Source organism: Lacerta agilis, chromosome 6 (assembly GCF_009819535.1).
Source record: "Lacerta agilis isolate rLacAgi1 chromosome 6, rLacAgi1.pri, whole genome shotgun sequence".
In the NCBI taxonomy this organism is placed as follows: Eukaryota; Metazoa; Chordata; class Lepidosauria; order Squamata; family Lacertidae; genus Lacerta; species Lacerta agilis.
Window position 1 is genome coordinate 76,943,445 of NC_046317.1, and position 22,591 is coordinate 76,966,035.

At 44.5% G+C, this 22,591-nt stretch overlaps 1 long non-coding RNA gene across 1 annotated transcript; it reads left to right on the top strand.

The window, feature by feature from the left end:
- The first annotated feature begins 2,660 nt into the window (after window positions 1–2,660).
- LOC117048996 lies at window positions 2,661–20,406 on the top strand. The gene is made up of 3 exons (XR_004426904.1): window positions 2,661–2,732; window positions 18,306–18,478; window positions 20,181–20,406. It is a non-coding gene; the product is annotated as an uncharacterized LOC117048996 (long non-coding RNA).
- The last annotated feature ends 2,185 nt before the right edge of the window (window positions 20,407–22,591 follow it).

Genomic DNA, 22,591 nt, shown 5'->3' on the forward strand with positions numbered 1-22,591 from the left:
TAATAAGAGTTTTATTGTAGTGTGTCATCCCTTCTGTATTTCAGAGATGAATGCAGATAGAGTCAAGTAAGTCTGAATTATAAAATTCAGTATACAAAAACTGCCAAGTTCAAGTTTGAACTTATTTTTTTTGGGGGGGGTAAAAGTATTGGGGGTAAAGTTATTAATATTATTACTATCATTATTATTCATTCATTCAAGTGTTGACCAGAATGTTTTCAGAAAACGCAATTTTCAGAATTTTGAATTCCTTGACTGAACTCAAGAAATATTTCACTCTGAAGGTGTGTGTGTGCTTTTGACGTATTTGACTTGCTTCTATACTGAAACGCTTATGAATCACTGCTTTCATTTGGGAGGTGGCAGGGAGTCAATGCACCTATTTTCCTCTCTCTCTCTCTCTCTCTCTCTCTCTCTTGGCCTCTGCATAGGTTTTTGACTGATGCAGTTCAAATGCTTACCTGGGTTAATTTTTCCTGCAGTGGAGAAGCAGGTGGGAATATTCCATTTCTCATGCTCATAATACAACTTCTGATACAGGTGTTCCATACAGAGGAAAACAGACATAGGTCAAATGAACCAATGAAAACCATGTAAAATTATTTATGAATGAATTGCCAAAACTGTATGTGATGCAGTTTAAGGCTTTATAGGTCAAAAGCAGCACTTTGAATTGGGCTCGGAAACTAATTGGCAGTCAGTGCAGTTGGGCCAGGATTGGTGTAATATGCCTCAGTGAGCAACCTAGCTGCTGAATTCTGCACCAGCTGAGGTTTCCAAGCTGTCTTCAGAGATAACCCCATGTATAACGTGTTGCAATAATCTAACCTAGAGGTTAGATATGCACAGAGAGCCAAATATTCATTCATTTATTCATTCATTCATTTGTTTTTTTTAATATACAGCTTAGTCACCAAAGTTAATCTGATGCACCCCTGCTTTTGCAGGGAGAGAGGGAATGCCAATAACAGGGGTTAGAAGGAGATCCATTTTAAATCAACTTCTAGCAAATGTGGGCATTCAATTACTAATGCAGAAAATGCAAAAGATGTCACTTGTGCAAGTGGTCTTTACACAGCAACCTTTCTGGACTTTGCCTTTTTTTAATAGCATATGACATGTTGCTCCAATCACACTAGAATCACACAGTTTTTGCGTGATTTGTCCCAACAGAATATAAATGCAGATGCTTTTGTATTAGGCTGTGCGCACAACTGCTTTGGGAAGAGAAGGGTGCATGACATTGGCCACAGCCCATTTCCACCTTGTATCTGTCTTATCTTTTGCTATGAAATGCTGCATTCTGATGTGCTTCCCCCAAAACAGCTTCAGTCCAAATTTAGACGGGGAAAACAAACCTTGCTGCATTTTAAGTTGGTAATGTGTACATAGCCTTGCTGTTGCCGTTTAGTTGTGACGCATTTCTTTTGCGTTGGGATTGCTATTTTTTTTTAAATGTTTTGTTTTATCTTATTGCACAATGCATTTTTTTTTGCATAGAAAGGCTTTTAATGCACACCTTTTAATAATAATCTGGATGCGCACCCCATTCAAAGCAATGCAGTGCAGAAGGATCACTTTTGCATTAAAGTGCATTATCAGGAAATGTTACCCATTTTTTACCAACAGTTCATGATTCAAAGGAGGAGATAGTGGCTGCCCTCATTATTTTCCAGTAAAGAGGAAACACATCCCCCAGAACAGAGGACAAAGCAGGATACAGATTTGCACAGCATTTACACATTCTAATTTATATGCATAAATGCAAAGGTATAGAAATAATGGAAGTTAAATAGAAATACACCCCAACTCACCATAGTGGGGAAGACTGTGACTAGGTTACCTATGTTCCTGTGGCTCAATCTGCTGACCTGGGTTGTTGTGGTTTCTATTATGTATGTTGTGTTTTTATGTTGTGGTTTTATGTCGTAACCACCCTGAGACCTGCGGGTACAGGGCAGTATACAAATTTAAGCAACAACAAAACCTTCCAACTTCAAAAGGGTCTTTTGAATAGAAGACCCCCCTCTGCAAAGGACTACCCTAGAATAACCACCCTAGAAGGATATATGTACACAGACCACAAGCACATATCTCCTCTCTGTGGGGCAAACATACCCACCATGCCTGTATATTGCCTGCTCCCACTTCCAACCTTGCAGCCCACCTGCCACCTCAAATAATAAAGAGGACCCTATGCCACAAGACCCTCCTGTCAACACTTGACTCCTCCCAAAATACCAATCCCTCTGTTTTTTGTTTCCCTTTCCCCTTCAGTCTTCCCCAGTAAACTAGCTCTGGGATTTACATCCCTCCATGCACTCAGCATATTATGGCTCCAGGCAGCGGCAGCCGCAGCTCTGTCAGCAAAGGAGGCAGGAGGGGGGGAAACAGGCAGCCCTGCCTTGGGTTTCTTGAAGTAAGTCCCAAGTAGGGACAGGAAGTCCCCTTGCAGACAGAAAGTCTGCAGCCCCCACAGCATTTGGCATGCTTCTCTGTCCTGAGCGCTGCTGTGTGCCACCGACCAGGCAGGCAAGGAATTCCACAACAAAGCAAGGAGTGAGCCGAAGGGAGGAGGAGGAGGAAAGGGGGGGAGGGATAAGCAAGATGGGGATGTGGCAAGGAAGATGAGGCGGGGGGGGGGGAGTATTGAGGCAGAGCAGAAGACAGCAAGGATGAAAGGGAAAGGAAAGAGTGCTCTAAGAGAGCGGAGACTGGCAGACAAACATAAGGTAAAAGTATCAAATGCAGGCAGTTCAGTTCTGGCTCCCCCCCCCCCGCCCTCCTCTTTCCCTGCCATATCTCCCCAAACCGCTGCTTTCGGCTGTTAAAGCTGTAAGGGCCGACTTCCCCTTTGCTCCACCTTCACATTGAGATACTGAAATACAAAGAAGGCCTTGCAAAGGTCAAGGGAAGTGGATGGATGCTGAGATTTTGTAGCCCCGGAACGTGAGCCAGAACCAGAACCCCTGACCAAGGAACACCCCAGGCCACAACGCATACGTAGGCTGCCGGCATACCTTGAGGACTATGAATGCAACCTCCCAGGCAGGACTGGAACTTAAAGGGGAGGGGTGTTATGTACTGAGCTGAATCCTAGAACAATAGGATCCAGAATGCAGCAGTCTGATTGGTCCACAGGAGCCACCCAATCCAGCTCCAGGTGGAAGTGAATCAGCGACCTAATTGGCCTGCAAGAGCAGCCAATCAGGCTTCTGGAGGAAGTGAATCCGCAACCTGATAGGCCTACAGGAGTAGCCCGGAATTGGGCAATCACGTGGGGCCCATTGTGTAAATAATGTACATATAGCAGACATTTTGGAGAAAGACTCATTCCTTGCTACTATGAGCTGAATAAAGAGCATGAAATTCACACTTGACTCCGAATATATTTCGCAGCTCAGTACATAACAGACGGGGAAGCACAGAAGAGGCAAGAGCAGGTGAAGTGTTGGGGCTGTAGTGAAGCTCAGTTGGTTCTAACAGAATCCGCATCAGAATTCCCTCTAAATGTGGACTACGGGTTTCCTCTGGAGTGTCCAGACTCATTGGAGGTTCCTAAAAGGAGGGTAGAGGGGCAACTGTCATGGATGCTTTAGCATTGCAGGGGGCTAGACTAGATGAACCTCGAGGTCCTTTCCAACTCTACAATTCTATGATTCTGTGAAAATTCTGGACTTTTTTCTGTTTTGTTTTGTTAACTGGTCCTTATTTTGAGTCACACACTGCTGGTATTGCAAATACTTGTTGTGATGGCTGTCAACCTGGAAGACTTTAAAAGAGGACTTGGTAAATTAAATGACAGATATCTATGGCTACTGGTTATAGATGCCAGTATTCAGTGTCAGAAGCAGCATACCTTTGAATGCCAGTTGCTGGAGATCATGACTGGAAAAGTGTTGTTGTCCTCATGTCTTCTTGTGGGCTTCACCATCACGTTGGCCACTGTGAGAACAGCATGCTAGACCTTAGATTGATCTTTGATCTGATCCCGCAGGACTACTATGTTTTTAAACCAAGAGGAAGAGCAAAAGAAGAGCCAGCTGGATCAGGCCAGTGGCTCACCCAGCATCCACGATGGCCAACTAGATTCCAATTAGGGAACCCACAAAGCACGACCCGGGCGCAAGAGCGCTGGCCCCCCGCCCTGCGGTTTCCATCAACTGGTATACAGAAGCATTTCTCTTCAGAAAGGTAGAACCCCACAGTAAAGATAATATATAAGGTTTGTTCTTTGAACAATTCAGATATACATTGTACAAAAAAGGAAAATCAAAAGTTATAATTATGTGTCAAGCATACCACATGATGCGGTATCAAACAGCAATGAAATACCAACGAAAGAACAATGGCAAGAAAAGTTAATGGAATACGCGGAAATGGCGAAGCTAACAGAGAGACTTAAAGGTAAAGACAATAATGACTTCTAAAAGGATTGGGAACCTTTTAAGATATATATACAGACACAATACATTGAAATGAACTCACTTGCAGGATTTGAGTAATACACTTACAATGGACAAATATAAATAGTAAATACAAACAAGGACTAAGAGACTAAGTACAGATTAAGAAATAAGTTTATTTTATCATAGAAGGAATACAAAACTATATGCAGAACAAAAATAACACACTCTGAACCAGAAAGAGAAGTTGGGGGAAGTCGTGGGGAGGCATACTGAGTATGTAAAATGTAATTTGAGTTTCTTGAATATGCTAAAATTTGTTTAAAAACCTTAATAAAAATTATTTTTTTTAAAAAAAAAAAGATTGAAACCAGCTGGCCAAACAAGAAAACAGACCCACCATCCTTTTAGCATTGGAGACACAATCTCCTGAGAAGTTCTGCTGTGCATGTTTCATGGACGTGAATGAGAACTGTGTAACAGGACATAAGTGCTTTTGAGTAGGTTCTGTTCCTTTCAGTGGAGTTTCATAGGAGCATTGAATTTTAGGGACGGAGGTCATCCAGGCCAAGCCGGCTCTCAAACAACAGCATCCTTGATAGATGACCACCCATCCTCTACTTGCGTAGGAGAACTTCTTCCCAAATTGTACTCTGGGTTTCTTCTATCAGTTAGGATTTCTTTTTGCTTCCGGTAAGTAAGAAATTGTCTGTGACAAATGTTTTGCATGCACTTTAGGGGAAAAAACCAGAATCATACACTTTCCACAGTTAACTTTTCCATATACAACACAATGTATAGCATAAGAATTGTGATCTTCTTCCCACTTTGTTCTCGCAAGTGCAAGATAGAATGCTTTGTCAGCACAGCTGACTATCTGGAGACAATCTGCTTTAAAATTTTAATTTGGCTTTTGGGAATTGGTATCCTGCAGTCTCCAAGCTTACGCTATTCATTTTTAATACTGTTATGTTAAAAAAAAAATCAATAGAAATCTGAAATGTGTTTGATCTTTAATTGGTGGGTGAAAGCTAGGAGGGAAGAGGGAAATGACAGACCGGCGTTGGGGACAATTAGTGGCGGGTGGAGGGCAGGGAAGCTGGCAATGCATTCGGGGGACAAATCTGAGGCCCTGAAGTAAAAGTTCTGTTTTCATTTGGTGAGCGGAGGATTGCTTGTGAGGAGAGGTGCCTCAGTGGAAGCGCTCCTGATTTACACGTGCTGGTTTTTAAAGCTACAGTTCTTATGAGGGCTGTCTCCAGACATTTTATCGCTTCAGGCAAAGCAGAAAACGCCCCTCTCCTCGTCCTCTTCCTCAGACCCCCATCACAACGCTGAAAGTGGCGTAGTAGTAAAAGGAGCCTGAAGAGGAGCAGGTGGCGGCAGCCAGGCATGGCGGAGGCAGGTGCAGTGGCAGGTGGGCACAGAGGAAGTGGTTGTGGGGGGGGAAGCTGGATTTGCCACCTGAGGCAACTGCCTGACAGGGGCATAGCGCTGTTCACCAGCACTTTTGAATGTTTTTAAACACTGATTTAACTGTTTTTATTGAGAATGTTAATGTTTTATTTTATATTATTATTATTTATTAAAAGATTTATTTATTATTAAAATATTTTCTTTATTTATTATTAAAATATTTTATTTTATATTTTTGTAAACTGCTTACAGGTTTCCTTAAAATCAAGCGCACGCGTGCACACATGCAAGCAAGCAAGCAAGCAAGCAAGCAAGCAAGCAAACAAACAAACAAACAAACAAGAGATTGCTCTGCAGCAGACATGCAAGGAATGATAGGGCTGGCTCTACCATTAGGCAGAGTGAGGCGTCTGTCTCAGGCAGCAGGTGCTGTGGGCTGGGGACCAGCTGCAAGGTGTCTGAGAACAGAGCTGTGTGTACCACACAACCTGCTCAATGTCCCCTAAAGGAGCCTGCTGCCCTCAGGTGTGTTGCCCTGTCGCCAGTGTGAACTGAGATTCAACTGCCAGCCCAATTGGCTTTTGCCAGGGCTGACCCAAAACATTCTGCTGCCTGTGGTGGAACAGCAAATGGCACCCCTCCCACAAACACACACAACAGCAAAGCACACAGCACCTAAAGCCAATCAGGTAACTTTGGTTCTTGAAGTTGAACATTCCCATATGCCTCAACTGCCCCTGGAAAACTGGGACATCCCATTTTTTCCACGTGAGAGCTTGGTGGCCATTTTGGGTACCATAATTCCACCCCACCATGATCTCACACAAGTCATGTGACTCGTCTGGGAGGGGAGGGTGTCTTGGTTTTTGGCCAGGACATATTGAAGGGGCCTTTTCCTGCTTCTCCAGGAGTAAAACCACTGTGATAAACCAAATAACTGATAATTGCCAGCCTTTTCATGACACTCTAAACTAGCTGCCTGAGGTGGCTGCTTCACTCTTCCTAATGATAGGGACAGTCTTGGCTTCTGTATATGCAGTAAGAGGAGGCGCCATCTTGCCCTTCACCTCAGGCAGGAAAACGTTTAGGGCCAGCTCTGAAGGGCTGTCTATATCCCTCACAACCAAGAGGTGACGAGTGGTGTTCTCTCCCCCCGCCCAATACCTCAAAACTCCAATTATCTGTGTAGCTTCACAGATATACTGCTATGTATATAATCAGACAAAATGGATTTGCACCACCAAGTCTGGTAGGACGGCCGTCTCCCTTTCCCGAATCCCCTCCATTCCCTTAACCCCTGTTTCCTGCTATCAGTTAAGACAGGCCTGCGCCAGGAGGCAGACAGCCTGATCCCAGCAGACGAGACCTGTCCGGACCTCAGACGTCTAATCGCACTCTCCTTTGCCGGCTCTTTTGCCGTTCTGTTTACTGAGGCCCACGTTAAGAACATGTGAAACTCGGCATTGTCTGCAGGCCACCAGAGAGAACGGTTGCCAGTTTTCACAGCTGATTATGGCCTGCACTTGGAAGGTCTTGTTACAATGGCTCCTTGTTCCCACGTCCATCCCCCTCTTTTCTCTCCAAATCCCACTCCTGTGTCATATCCTCTGTGACCTCTTTGCGGTGACCTCATCTGGCTCCATAACTTCTGATGAAACCAAATGTCCAAACCCACCCACCCCTGCTTTTGGGAGGTTTGTGCAGCCTCTCGCAAACCAGAGAGAAATTGGTGAGGTGGGTGTTGTTTCCAAAGCGCTGGGGAATTTGCCAGCCCTTCCACAGCTTTCACCTGGGGAACACAAGTGAGGTTTTGGAGAAAAAGAAGTGGATTCGAAATCTTTCATGAGCAAACTCCTTCGCTTTCCCTGTCATAACTCAGGGGATATCTGTGAGGTGCACTGGCAGCGGTTAAAAAAAAAAAACCCGCTGTGGTAGCGGTCACATTAACAACAGCAGCAATAATAATCACTTCAACCTATCATTCTGCATCTCCTTAATGTCATAAACTATGACTAACCTATGCATCACCAGCTTTTCCCACAGGGCAAATAATTGGTGACTAGGAAGCACGTGTTAGAAGCAGAAGCCCTCCGTGCATAGTTAAACTATGGAATTCACTGCCACACGATGTCCTGGTAGGGATGACCACCAACCTGCGCAACTTTAAAAGGGAGTTAAACAAATTCATGGAGGATAAGTCTATCAATTGTTACTGGTAGTCATGATGGCTATGGTCATGATGGAGGAGGCAGTGTTTGTCCACACTGCAGCTGACCATATGTTTGCAGCTGTTTCACTACCATTTAATTTGTGTAGTCCCAGGGGCATCTTAGCCATAGAGACAAGTGGTGCAGGGAACCACGACGCCAAGTTCTGGAGGGCACCATGGAAGAGGCGGAGGCTGGACGCGGCACCTCCCAGCATCAGCTCGTCGCCCTCCTCCACCTCTGCCATGCCGCACCACACCCAGAACCTCCTCCCTGCCAGAGGAGCCGCCCTCCAGCCCCACCGACAGCGCCGCCCTCGCCCACCTCCGCCATGCCGAGGCTCCGTCCTGCCAGAGGAGCCACCCTCCAGCTGCTGCCCGCCCAGAGGGAAACGAGGTGGGGGGTGCCGGAGGGATCCTTGCACCATGGCGCCAGATAAGCTTAAGACAGCCCTGCGTAGTCCACATGATATTGTTGTTGTTGTTCAGTCGTTCAGTCGTGTCCGACTCTTCGTGACCCCGTGGACCAGAGCACGCCAGGCACCCCTATCCTCCACTGCCTCCCGCAGTTTGGCCAAACTCATGCCAGTCGCTTCGAGAACACTGTCCAACCATCTCATCCTCTGTCGTCCCCTTCTCCTTGTGCCCTCCATCTTTCCCAACATCAGGGTCTTTTCCAGGGAGTCTTCTCTTCTCATGATATTACCTTCAAACAACATGATATTACCACATGATATTACCTTCAAACAACATCAGCCTCAATGCTTTCCCCCTATAAATTTGGGTTTACCCATCATGGGGATATTCCGATAGGTTGGAGGTAACATTTGTAGTACAGAGTTGGCCTTCCGGTGGGCCTGGTGCCTGAAGACAGCTCCCCGTAGAGCACATCCTTGGGGATCCTGCCATCTTGCATTCTGTCAACACGACCAAGCCAGCGTAGATGTCGCTGAGACATGCTGGGAATGTGGGTTGGTAAATTGTACTGGGTCTCTACTAATCCCAGAAGGTGAAATCTAGAGAACCATGTGGCTTCTTTTTGTGTATTTTTTGTGTTTTTCCTTGCTGACCTCTTGTGTCCCTCTGACAATGGTCATAGTTCAGTGGTAGAACATCTGTTTCAATTCCCAGCATCTCCAAATAGGTATGTGGGGAAACCCTGCCCAAAACCCTGGAAAGCTGCTGCCAGTCAGTGTGAGCAGTGCTGAGCAATGGTCTTACTCAGTATACTAAGGCAGCTTCCTATGTTCCCTGAGAACCGCTACAGAATATTAGGAGACCCTTCAGGGTGGGAGGGGGTTGAAGCTGGGTGTGGGGACGGAAATCAACATGTGTTTTCACTTTGCACGTGGGACTGTTTGGATCTTGGTCACATTTGACAGCAGGAAACTTCCTTATAGGTTACACTTCTAAGTGCAAAATAAAAAAGCAAAGTTCATAATAATGACTCCACGTGATCAAATCCAACCATTCAAAAAGATCATCTCTTACAGAAAACCCATTCATTATCTATGATACAACCGGGCTCCAATCTTCTTTGAATGTTATAAATTTAGTTTTAGAAATCTGATAAGCTGTTAGCTTAACCAGATACATTAACTTCATTTTTATATTTTTGGTAAACATGCCAGTTTTGATGGAACTGTTTGTACTTTCCAAAGGAAAAATCCTTGCAGTTACTGGCAAATCCACCATTAGTAGTGCAATATTATACATGTGTACCGAAAAATAAATCCCAATGGGGCTTACTCCCAGATAGGTATTTATAGGATTACAGCCTAAACCTTGTAACATTTTAGGTGCAGGCAGCAGAATCCTATACACACTTACTCAGAAGTAAGTCTCGCTGTGTTCAGGGAAACTTCGTTCATAAAATTGCATCTACAGAAACTAAGTAGATGTATCAGTGGAGCTAATGGTAACTCTGTATCTACATATAATTTCAATTTACCATTCTCCCAAAATCTGAGCAATCACACGTGAAAAAAGTTCAGCCCTGTCATTAATGGCAAAACAATGCTTATTGCAACCATGTGTTTTTCTTTCTTCACTCTTTCTTCACACTGTTTCGATTCTTTGCTCATTTAACTAGCTGGATGGGATTCCCACAAGCTCCCCCCCCCCTTTTTGGAAGTGTGAAGAATGAATAAAGGGATTGAAAATCAAAGAGCAACTATCAAACGATTCTATTGTCTGAATCTATGGCGAACACACATTTGGAATAATGTGTAGGAATTTTGGATCACCCTATCTACGTAAAATAGAAAACAAAAATGTTTTAGAGCTAGAGAAGCCACATAGCAAGGCCAGAGAGACAGTGTGTGTGTGTGTTGGGTGAATATTCCCCCTTTTTTGCTTTCAGTTTAGAAAAATGAAGGCTAAGGAGACATGATAAGAGTTTCATATAATTCTGAAATATTCAGAGAGACTTGATTATATTCAGTTTCCCACCAAATGCTGCAACCAAAATTCAACTGATGAAACCAGCTGGCAAAAGGCTTAGCATAAAGGAAAGGAACTGCTTCACACAGGTATAATTAACTGAAGGAATGTGTTGCCACAGGATGTTGGGATGGCCACTAGCATAGATGGCTATTTGAAGAGGATTGGCAGTGAGTGAGTGGGTGGGTAGCAGTCATGCATACAGCACATTTAAAAGTCACAAGAACATTGCCAAACATGAGAACTCTAAGTAAATAGGTTTGGCTCAGCTGAGTTTCTCCTCCTCCATTCAATGGCAAGGGCTTTTTCATTCGCTGGTGTTTTAAAAGCACTTTGTGAGTCCAGACCAACTAGCATGCTCCCAATGGGAATGGTGGATAGCAAAGTCTTCCTAAGTGAGAAAAACATGAAGCCTGGAAGGGAAGATGGAAGGAAAATTCCTAGACTTTTATAAAAAGTAGCATAAGGACAGACATCAGACACAATGGGGGTAGAGCTTCCTCCCTCTGAGCAGTAAAAGGGGAAATAATAATAATATGCCCTTCTGCATATGGCGGTGGCATAGGGTGGTCACTTAGCCATCGCCCAAAAGAAGAGGAACAAAAGAGGGCACAGATATGCATAAAAGTTACAGGTGCTAATTTATGTACAGATGCAAATTTGGAAATAATTGCTATAATTTAAGTAAACAGACAATAAAAAGGTATAGGGACCCCTGACCATTAGGTCCAGTCATGGACGACTCTGGGGTTGCGGCACTCATCTCGCTTTACTGGCCGAGGGAGCCGGCGTACAGCTTCCGGGTCATGTGGCCAGGATGACTAAGCCGCTTCTGGCGAAGCAGAGAAGCGCACGGAAACGCCATTTACCTTCCCGCCGGAGCGGTACCTATCTACTTGTACTCTGACATGCTTTCGAACTGCTAGGTGGGCAGGAGCTGGGACCGAGCAATGGGAGCTCACCCCAAACTGCTGACCTTCTGATTGGCAAGCCCTAGGCTCTGTGATTTAACCCACAGCGCCACCCGCATCCTGCAAAACAGACAATACACCTCACTATAATAGAAAAGGTTGTTTACTGTTGGTAAGATTGTTAATTCTAAGAAGGGAGATCAGGAGAGGCCTTGGAAATGCCCTTCAAGAGTTAGCACCTGGGTGGCAGACTGAGCATGCATGCAGATCACCTTGCCACAGTCTTGCCAAGTATGGTGAGATGAATTGTGCTATCTGCATTATATTAGGGTTGCCCTATTTCAAGAAGTGAAATTGATATTTTTTTGGGCAAAGTTGTTGAGGTTTTGTGTTTTGTTTTTTAGTTTTTGCAAAATCTCAAAAAAAATATAGAAAGTTATTGATCTATTTTTAAACAAGTTTGCTGGACTTATGGCACAACTCTACATTATATGTGTATTTCTTAATTTTGGTTTTTAGATATAAAAACATGCAACTGCTATACAAATCTGTGTCCTCTCTTGACCCCCTTTATGGTGACTTGTTCAGTAACTGTCCTACGTGGGCTTATTTGAAATATTACTGCCCAAGTTCACATACAAAGCTGCATTACATGGTCAAACTATTGATGCTTCTCACCCACTGTTGTCTTTTCTAGCGTTTTCCAGTCTAGGGTCCCTGGATGTTGTTGAATTAAAACTCCCATCTACCCTGACCATTGGCTAAGCTGGCTAGGGTTGATGGGAGCTGTCGTCCTATACAACAAATCCAGCTTCATGATGTAATGTTGGAAAGTGTTGATCACTTTTTCTACCTGGGCAGTTGTCTTTCCACAAGGGCCAACATTGATGCCAAAATCCAGCATCACCTGAACTCTGTGAGTGCAGCTTTCCCCCAATTGAAGTACAGAGTGTCTGAGGACTGGGACATTCGCAGGGAAACCACAATGCTTGTTTACAAAGCTATTGTACTACCAAACTTACTGCCTGCCTGTGAAACACGGACTACTTATAAACACCATCTCCAACTCCTTGAAAGATTCCATCAATGGTGTCTCTGAAAAATGTTACACATCACTTGGGAAGACAGGCAAACTAATGTCAGTGTACTGGAAGCAGCAAAGACACTGGTGGTGTTGAAGCAATGATTCTTCAACATCAACTTCATTGGACTGGTCATGTTGTTGGGATGCCTGATTATCGTCTTCCAAAGCAACTACAGTGGTACCTCTTGTTACGTACTTAATTCATTCTGGAGGTCTGTTCTTAACCTGAAACTGTTCTTAACCTGAAGCACCACTTTAGCTAATGGGACCTCGATTTCTGTTCTTATCCTGAAGCAAAGTTCTTAACCTGAAACGTTATTTCTGGGTTAGCGGAGTATGTCACCTGAAGCATATGTAACCTGAAGCGTATGTAACCCGAGGTACCACTGTACTCTATTCCAAACATAAAAATGGAAAGCGTAATTCTGGTGGTCAATAAAAGAGGTTTAAAGACTTTCTCAAGGCAAATCTAAAAAATGTAGTATAAACACTGACAGTTGGGAAACACTGGCCTGCAAGTGCTCCAATTGGGGAACAGCCTTTACCAAAAGTGTCATGGACTTTGAAGATGCTCAAACTCAGGACGAAAGGGAGAAATGTGCTAAGAGGAAGGTACATTTGGCAAACCCTCACTGTGATCAACTCCTGCCTGGAAGCCTATGTCCCTACTGTGGAAGGATGTGTGGATCCAGAATTGGCCTCCACAGTCACTTACGGACCCACTGTTAATACAGTGTTCATGGAAGAAAATCTTACTCGGCTACGAGTGATCGCCAAAGAAGAAGTCCTATACCACCTGGAAACTCACATCTGAAGAACACTGGCCTCTCTTTCCCACTGGTGAACCACAAGAACACTAGTTAACTGAGGTCATTCCTTGAATCTTTTGTGAATCATATCCATAAAGGAACTGAGCGACCGGCTATCAGTACAGGAATAGTGCCACATGGAGCAAGCTCTCCTGGTGAGCTGTGCTGGAATTCATCAGCTGACAGGAGCCAGATAACAGATGGTGTGGCTGAGCCTCTGTATTTTGACAAAAGATCCCTTGTTTTCAGGGTTTAATATTTTGCATGTCACTCTGGATGGAGAAATTCATTGGAGACTGTGCTTACATACGTGGCTTTTGTTAAGGCAGACTTCATATTTTTCATAATTTCATTCGTAAACAAGTTAAAATATGATGTCTAGGTAAGAATCCTGTTCTTCTGTGCTTTGTTTAACTGCAAGCGTTCAGGTAGTGGTGGAAACCTACAATTTCTTGCCACACATCTTTAAAGCACTGGTAGGCAGCTGGCTGGTCAGTGTGCCAGTTTAGAGTAGAGCACGAGGCAATAGAACAAGACCCCTACTTTTTTGGGGGGGGAATCAGTAAAAGGATTGACATTACAGTGTTCTCTTTTTATTTTATGAACAGCAAGAATACTGCTCTCTTTCCCCCACACAAAAGGAAGGACATATAATAATAATAATAATAATAATAATAATAATAATAATAATAATAATAATAATAATAATAATAATAATTTATTTGTACACACACACACACAGAAAGAGAGAGGGGGAGAGAGAGAGAGAGAGAGAGAGAGAGAGAGAGAGAGAGAGAGAGAGAGAGATGGAATCAACATTTGTCATGGCATAGAATCATAGAATTGTAGAGTTGGCCAACCCCTTGCAAAACAAGAATCTTTTGCCCAACTTGGGGCTCAAACCCACAACCCTGAGATTAAGAGTCTCATGCTCTACCAACTAAGCCATGAACTCTTATATCATTCATAGGAACAGCCTGCAGCTCAGGGGTAGAAAACAGGCTTTATATGCAAAAGGTTCCAAGTTCTAACTCTGGCATCTCCAATTGGAACTGAGAAAGACCCACAACTGAAACTCTGGGGAGCCACTACATCAGCCTTCGCCGAGTTGGCTTCCAACAAATAATCCTGGGAACTGTAGTTTACCCCCCCCACACACACAGAGCTACAATTGGCCAGCACCCTAGTATAGGTTCCCAGGATTCTTTGGGGGAGGGGAAGAAGAGGAAGAAGAGTTTGGATTTGATATCTTGCTTTTCACTACCCGAAGGAGTCTCAAAGCGGCTAACATTCTCCTTTCCCTTCCTCCCCCACAACAAACACTCTGTGAGGTGAGTGGGGCTGAGAGACTTCAAAGAAGTGTGACTAGCCCAAGGTCACCCAGCAGCTGCATGTGGAGGAGTGGAGACGCGAACCCGGTTCCCCAGATTACGAGTCTACTGCTCTTAACCACTACACCACACTGGCTCTCATGTGCTTTAATTGTGCTTCAAATATATGGTGTGTGGCCAGCCACTGTCACGCTAGCAGAGGAGCATTTACCTGAGCAAACAGTAGGAAGGCTACTGCCCTCAATCCGCAGCAATGCCCCACGATTTTGGGAATCCTTGAACAAACAGAAGTTTAATTGTTGGTGTTTCAGGAGTGTGTTCTCACCCTCTCCAGAACTAAAATATGCAGTGTCTAATAAGAAAGAAAGAAAGAAAGAAAGAAAGAAAGAAAGAAAGAAAGAAAGAAAGAAAGAAAGAAGCACAAGTTAAACTCTTCAGCAAGGCCATTGTTCCTGCTGCAAGGAAGAAGGCATAAAGGCAGTTGTGTTGCTGTCTAGGGCCTGGTGCAAATGTAAGTTAGCTTGGTAAGTGTGTGGGAAAATTCCCTTGTACTGATGGGAAATCTGAAAGCATACATTGCTGAATGGGTGTAAGAGTTGGAACATAGCAATATAAGCTGCTGCAAGAGTCAGCATGAGCTCATGTCTGCTGAGAAAGAGGCGGCCTAAAGAGCATTAAGTAGGTGTTGAAAAAGAAGCAGATTCCCACCTCCCAAAGGTGCTATGTGGTCCTGGTTTGATTGATAACTGCTTCTCTCCCTTAGAGGGGTCACCCTTCCTTCTCAGGCTTCCCTCTCAGTGGTCCTTTTTCAGAAACCCTTTGAGTGACAGGGAATGAAACAAGTTATCTGAGCCACAGAAAACTGTGGAACATTGCCATGTGCCAACGGCATTCCCAGACAGGGCAGGTGAGATGGCCAAAATTTCCTCCCGGCTCTTTCACACCCACAGAGACAACAATGAGGAACGGAGTTTCCAGGCTGCTGGCCATTTGGTAAGGGAAATGATGAATTCACAACAGCTTGTTTGTAGGGCTACCACATTTAATCAGTAGATGAATCAACCAAAGCTTAACCGATGAATCTGGCAGAGCAATTTAAGAGCACACTTGGGGTTGTTTGTTCTTTGTTTTATTGATGCTATTTTGGTTCCAGTGTGTTACTGGAATAAAAGTATTAAGTTAGCTTTCCCTTCGAAGAATAAGCAATAACTTTTTGTTTAGCAAGTCGGAAGCAATCAATCACACGCATCTTTCAATCTGTCAAAACAGGAATTGTGCTGGGGCTTTGGTGGTGTAAATTAATGGGAAGAGAATCAAATGTTTAATCAGTTAACTAGCTAAAATGGGTATGGATCAGTTAAAAATTCTGCAACTGGTTGACAGCCCTACAGATTTGCTTCACAAGAATAAACCATTAAAGCATTAAAAAAAAATAAGAGAGAAGTCACTTAAAAAGAAAGGGAGGAAGACATATAGTCTTCTCATTAGAGACAGGACTTGTTGGCTATCTTACCTACCATGTCTGGGAATGCCATATCTATCATTAGAATGAAGCAGTAAAGCAAAATTTATTTTGCAAAATTGTCTCATTTTCTCAGCCCCTATTTATTTATCTTTTCCAGAATTTATTACAATGGAAGCCTACACATGTCAAGTCTACTCAGAAGCAAGTCCCACTGAGTTCAATGGGGTTCATTCTCAAGTAAATGGAAACAGGATTGTAGCCTTAGACTACAGCACACATTTTTGTAAAGAGGTTTTTTTAAATGTATTTTTATGTACATTTTACCCCAGTATGTACAGTTTTGTACACGTTACTTGACTGGAAAACCGCAGGGCAAAATTTGGAGAAGTGTAAATTTTGAAGGATGGCTGCGTTTCAGTTCTCAGATGGTTTAGGAAAGTGCAGAATACTTAGATTCACTTAAATGCCCACTGAATTGACTTTATCCCCCGTCCCTACTCAGTGGGTATCATCAGGAAGGCTGTTCCACAAACTGGAAGGCACAGCCTTGGTTACACTTTGCACCTGCAGAGTCAGGCTTCACCTGAAGACATTAAGGCTGCAATGCTACATGAAACAAGGTGGAGGAATATGGGACCCTCCTGATACTGTTGGACTCCCTCTCCTATTATCCTTGTGACCACTGGCCATGGTGGCTAGAGCAGATGGAAGTTGGACTCCAATGGCATCTGGAGGGTCAGTTTCTCCACCCCTGTTGTATAGCCAGCTTCCCCAGCCTCATGTTCTTCAGATGGTATGGACTACAATTCCCATCACTCAGTGCCTGTCGGGATAACCAGTTTCTGGGATAACCAGTCGTCTGAGAGCCTGCTCCGGCTGGTTATGATGGGTCCGCTGGTTATGAGGGTTTCTTGAAGGTCGTGAGGAGTTTTCGGGAGTTGCAAAAGGTCTGAAGAGGATAGGACAGGCAGCAAAAAGTAGAGCAAAAGGTGTGGTCGAAGGCAGGAAAGAAGGCCAAATAAAATAGACTGCAGTCGGTGGTTTCAAGTGCACTCAATGCAAGCGACCTCTCTCGCTGTTCGTGTCCGCGTTCTCGTCGCTGAGCTAGCAGAGGCAGGGGCTATTTATTAGCAAATTATACAGTGTCATCAAACAAGCATCAACCAATAACAGCATTGTAATAACGGGTGTTTTGCGGGCGGGAAACCAGTCTTGTGACCGTTACCAGGAGGCTTCCTGGCGCGCTTTCGGGGAGGCGCGGAGGGATCCAGGCTCCAATCTCCGGCCGGATCTTCTTTCCTTCCGTGCAGCAGCGCAGAAGGATTTGCAAAGCGGCTAACACATGGGAAATACCCAAAACGTATTCCCACAAGTGCCGGCCTGGGGCTGCTGGAAGTTGAAGTCCAAAACAACTGGACGGCATGGTTGCCATGTTGGGGAAAGTTGCTACATGCACTTTTACCCGGGAGTAAACCTCACTGGGACTTACATCTGAATAGACTGGGATTGTGCTGTAAGGCTGCAATCCTTATACCTACCTATCTGGGGGAAAGCATTATTTAACACAGCAGGATTTTTTCTATGTACACATGAATAGAATCAAGCTTAAAGGCACAGGGAAAATATTTCCCAATATATTCTGGGCCTGAGCTGCTGCTAGGCAATGTGCACGTATGACTGAATGAAGCACCCCATTGAATATATTTAGGACAAGAAGACGCTATACCTATTTAAATTTGTTAAGCCATTTCTGTGTGGGCAGTTTTAGTGAGCGAAAGGTTAATTCTGCAGCAGTGGAAATCTACAAATGCACCTACTGCTATAAGCTCATTCAGTTTACCCAGTAGCTAGTCCCATCGTGACCAAAGAGCCTTTCTCCCAGGAAAATGTGCATAGCATGACAATTTAATCAGTGCACCACGAAGGGCTTAGCCATAAGAGAAAAGGGAATGTCTTTTATGGTCTGAGGATGATGAAGCTCAGTGGGTTCAGAGCTGGATGAGAGGCCTACCTGGGAAAACTTATTTATGGTGCCCTGAGTTCCACGACAGGAGGAGAAAGGATATAAATATAGTAAATAAAGGACAAGTAGCAGAAGAAATAGGGGTGAGAAATTTATCTCCACCTGCCATAAAGTGATAGCGCGTTTTGGAGGAATTTAAATCACCACCGTGAAATATTCATTCTTCTGTTCCCCCCAAGTTTATTATCACTTTTGCATTCTATCTTTCCTAGGGTGGCCAAGTGCCCTACTTCACACAGGAAGGTGTGCTGTTTGAAGAGCTGCCTGGTCCACAGATAGAGGACCCCAAGGAGGGAGAGCAGGAGGGGCCTTCAAGTTGCCCATCAACAGTTCGCACCTGGGTAGCAGACCAAGCTGTCTCCTGGCCACAGTCTTTCCTGCTATGGTGAGATGCCTTGCATTTCCATTTTAATTCTAGGCCACTGGGTTGTTTTTTCAACTAAGGTTTACTCAGAGTAGACCCGCTGCTATGAATGGAGCTAATTTAATCATACCTACTAATTTCAGTGGGCCTACTCTGAGTAGGACCAATACTAGATAGAACTGATTATTTATAAATTTGCATCTATACATAGGACTTCGCATATGTAAACAGTGTACAAGTCTGTTCCCTCTTTCTTTAGTGTTGCATAAGTGGCCGCTCTGATCTTTCATCCAAAACACTCAGGGTTGCCTTATCTTCTTTTGCCTTCATAATAGCCTGATAAAGTCTGCAAGGCTGAAAGAGAGACAGCATCCTCCTGACTGCTCTGTTCCTTTCTGTGGGATTTTATTTAAGGCAGTGGTGGGGAACTTGAGATGCAGGGTGAAATATACTCGGAGTCAAGTGTGAATTTCATGCTCTTTATTCAGCTCATAGTGGCGATGAATGAATGTTTCCCCACAACGTCTGCTATATATACATTATTTACACAATGGGCCCCACGTGATTGGCTAATTCCGGGCTACTCCTGTAGGCCAATCAGGTTGTGGATTCACTTCCACCTGGAGCTGGATTGGGTGGCTCCTGCGGACCAATCAGACTGCTGCATTCTGGATCCTGTTGTTCTAGGACCAATCAGACTGCTGCATTTTGGATCCTGTTGTTCTAGGACCAATCAGACTGCTACATTCTGGATCCTATTGTTCTAGGACCAATCAGACTGCTGCATTCTGGATCCTATTGCTCTAGGATTCAGCTCAGTACATAACACAGAGACTGAATGCAGTTCTCCAAGGCCTCTCCATTTGGCCCTCAGGGGTCACACCCCAACCAGTCCTAATCCATGCCGTCCTCCTCGGCTGGCTGGAACGTGTCCTTAAACTGCGATGGTGTCTGGTCTTGATGTGTGTGTGTGTGTGTGTGTGTGTGTAGAAAGTTCAAATGGTTGGCATGTGGCCTGCTGTACAAAGGTAAGAGTCACATCCAGGGCTGGCACAAGACATTTAGGCACCTGAGGCAAACCACAAAAAGGGGTGATGTAGATCTATATCAAGAACAAAGGGGAAATAAATATCTGCATTGGTAACAAGAGGGGGAACCAAATCAACCTTACCCAATGGTTCAAGTGGGAATCAAAGGGCATCACAGGAGCTGGGGGGAATTGGTCCACTCTGAATCACATTAGGCAGGTATAGAGCCCAGGAGATCCTAGAGGGTCCACCATTTCCCCCCTAGGGGTGGGAGGAGAACAGCAGCACCTTCTGTAGAGCATTGCTTGGAGGCTGGAACTGCAGCCCCTGTGGATCCTGCTGCCCGAGGCAGTCGCTTCATCTTGCCTCATGGGTGGGCCAGGCCCGGTCACATCTATTGCTCCGCCTCCTTTCCCCCCTCTGATCCTGCCCACTTGACACGTGGCCCCAGAAGGTTGCACACTTTGGAATGTGGCCCTCAGGATGGGGAAAAAAAGGTTTGCTGCCCCTGCTTTAAAGCTGCTATCAGGCTTGGCCCCACAGTTCTGAAATGAAGTAGTGGAAGGAGTGATGCTCAGAGCCAGAAGGGAAATTCTGTGTTTGCGGTGTGTTTTGATTGTGCAAAACCTCCATTTAAAAAAAATTTAAATCAAATATAGCTGGATAGTGGTTTTCTTTCTTTTCCCTTTTTCTAGTTGAAAGAAACTGCTTTAAAACAGGCTGCCCTCCAACGTACATAATTACCTTGCTGGATCAGACCAATGTTTCATCCAGTCTAGCGTTCTCTGTCTCCCTGCCAAGTGCCTCTGGGTAGCTCACAAGTAGGGCATGGCAATTGCCATGAGTGGCAGACAGAGGAACCATGGGCCAGAAATATTTGAGAAGAGACAACACGACACGCCTAATTAACAGTTTTTAAACTGTTCTCTCCCCCCCCCCCCCCAGATCTGCCGTTTTTCTTTTCATAGTATGGAAACGTATCCCAGTAACCTTTTTCGTTTGTTTGACATATATCCCTGGATTGCATTGCAGAGGAGTGGATACCAGCCACCAGTTGGTGTGTAGAAGCGGCGGCTGCGGGGGGAATTGCATGCAACCTGTGGCCCCACCAGATCCCATCTGCCCCAGTCAACTTGGCCAGTGGTCAGGGATGACAGGAGCTGTAGTTCAATAACATATGATGGGCAACAGGTTGCCCACCTCTGCTTTAACTACAAGGCAGGTTCCTGCCACAGTCAGTTTAAAACAGGGGTTAGGAACCTCAGGCCCTGGGCCAAATGTGGCCCTCCAGGACTCTTTATATACCTCAATATTTTGTATGCCTCAATACTCTTCCTCCAGGCCACACCACTTACTGTTTCACACTGCAAATACCTTTGCCTTGTCCTTCAGCTCTGACAATGCCTCTTACATAGAATCATCTGCTACTATATCCTCCTGCAATGCAGGAATCACAGCTGAAGAATCCCGGACAGATGGTTATACATATGAAAACTCCAATGAAGGAGAGTCCACCACCTTCTGAGGTAGTCCATTCCACTGTTGAACAGCACTTTACAGTCAGAAAGTTCTTCTAAATGTTTAGTTGGAATCTCCTTTCTTTAACTATTTTTGATCCTGAATCTTACATTGCTGGGACCAGCTGGTGAAGGGCAGGTAATACATTTAACAACAACAAGAACAACAACCCTACCTGGTAATGCTGGGGATTGAACCTGTGGCTTTTTCCATGTAGCGCAAGCCAGGGGTTGCGTTCAGTAACACCAAACATCTGTGCAAGGATTGGCAGGGAGCGGGTGGAGCTGTGGTCTAAGCCACTGAGCCTGGGGCTTGCCAATCAGAAGGTCGGCGGTTCGAATCCGTGTGACGGGGTGAGCTCCCGTTGCTCTGTCCCAGCTCCTGCCAACCTAGCAGTTCGAAAACATACCAGTGCAAGTAGATAAATAGGTACCGCTGCAGCAGGAAGGTAAACGGCGTTTCCGTTCGCTCTGGCTTCCGTCACAGTGTTCTGTTGCGCCAGTAGCGGTTTACTCATGCTGGCCAAATGACCCGGAAATAATAATAATAATAATAATAATATTTATTATTTGTAACCCGCCCTGTGGACAAACACCGGCCTCCTCGGCCTGAAAGCAAGATGAGTGCTGCAACCCCATAGTCGCCTTTGACTGGACTTAACCATCCAGGGGTCCTTTACCTTTTTACTTCAGGGACTGGGGATGTGAACTGAATACTGTACAAGCTCTTTCCTCCCTCAGCACAGATGTCATGATCAGCAGTATTCAACAAAACCTAGTGCAACACATTCATTTTGTGTAATTACCAGCTCAGTTCTATACAGAATCCTCTGTATGTATTTTCACATGCAAGTATTATGATGTGATATCTTAAGCTTTTGCTGCTCCATCTAACCAGAGACAACCTTTATGAAGGAGCTGAATGCGGGATTTTAAAATTTTATTTTAAAAGGAAGTGGGATGGAGGGTTGTGGCGAGGAATGGATCTGATTTAACATGCAGGCTGGGCACATCAAAAGCCACTTCCCAAGGCATTGTCACTTTATCTTGAATCTAGACAGATTGGTTGCCATTAAAAAAGGAAGCATTTTTCAGGGTTGAATACCTCGAAAAATTTCTTTCCTCTGAGCACACTGAACACATTTCAGCTTTATCATGACAAAGCTTACTTCAGATATTGCAATAAAGGCAAGCCTGTCTTTTTCATGATGGCTGCAGGACAGAAGTTTATTTTTTCTAGAAATTAAATCATGTCCAAACATGTTGTCAGGGAGCTGTTTGCCTAACACTATTAAATACCCCTTTGTGGACACCTGATCATTATCATCAGAGTCAAGAGGTCATTCTGAACCAGTGGTTCAGTCCGTAACTTCTACACCTTGTTGGCCACAGCTAGCCCATGACTGGAAATAAACCCAGAATACATGCTGTATATTGTCTCCCTGCTTATTTAACTTATATGCAGAATTCATCATGCGAAAGGCTGGACTGGATGAATCCCAAGTCAGAATTAAGATTGCTGGACAAAATATCAACAACCTCAGATATGCTGATGACACAACCTTGATGGCAGAAAGTGAGGAGGAATT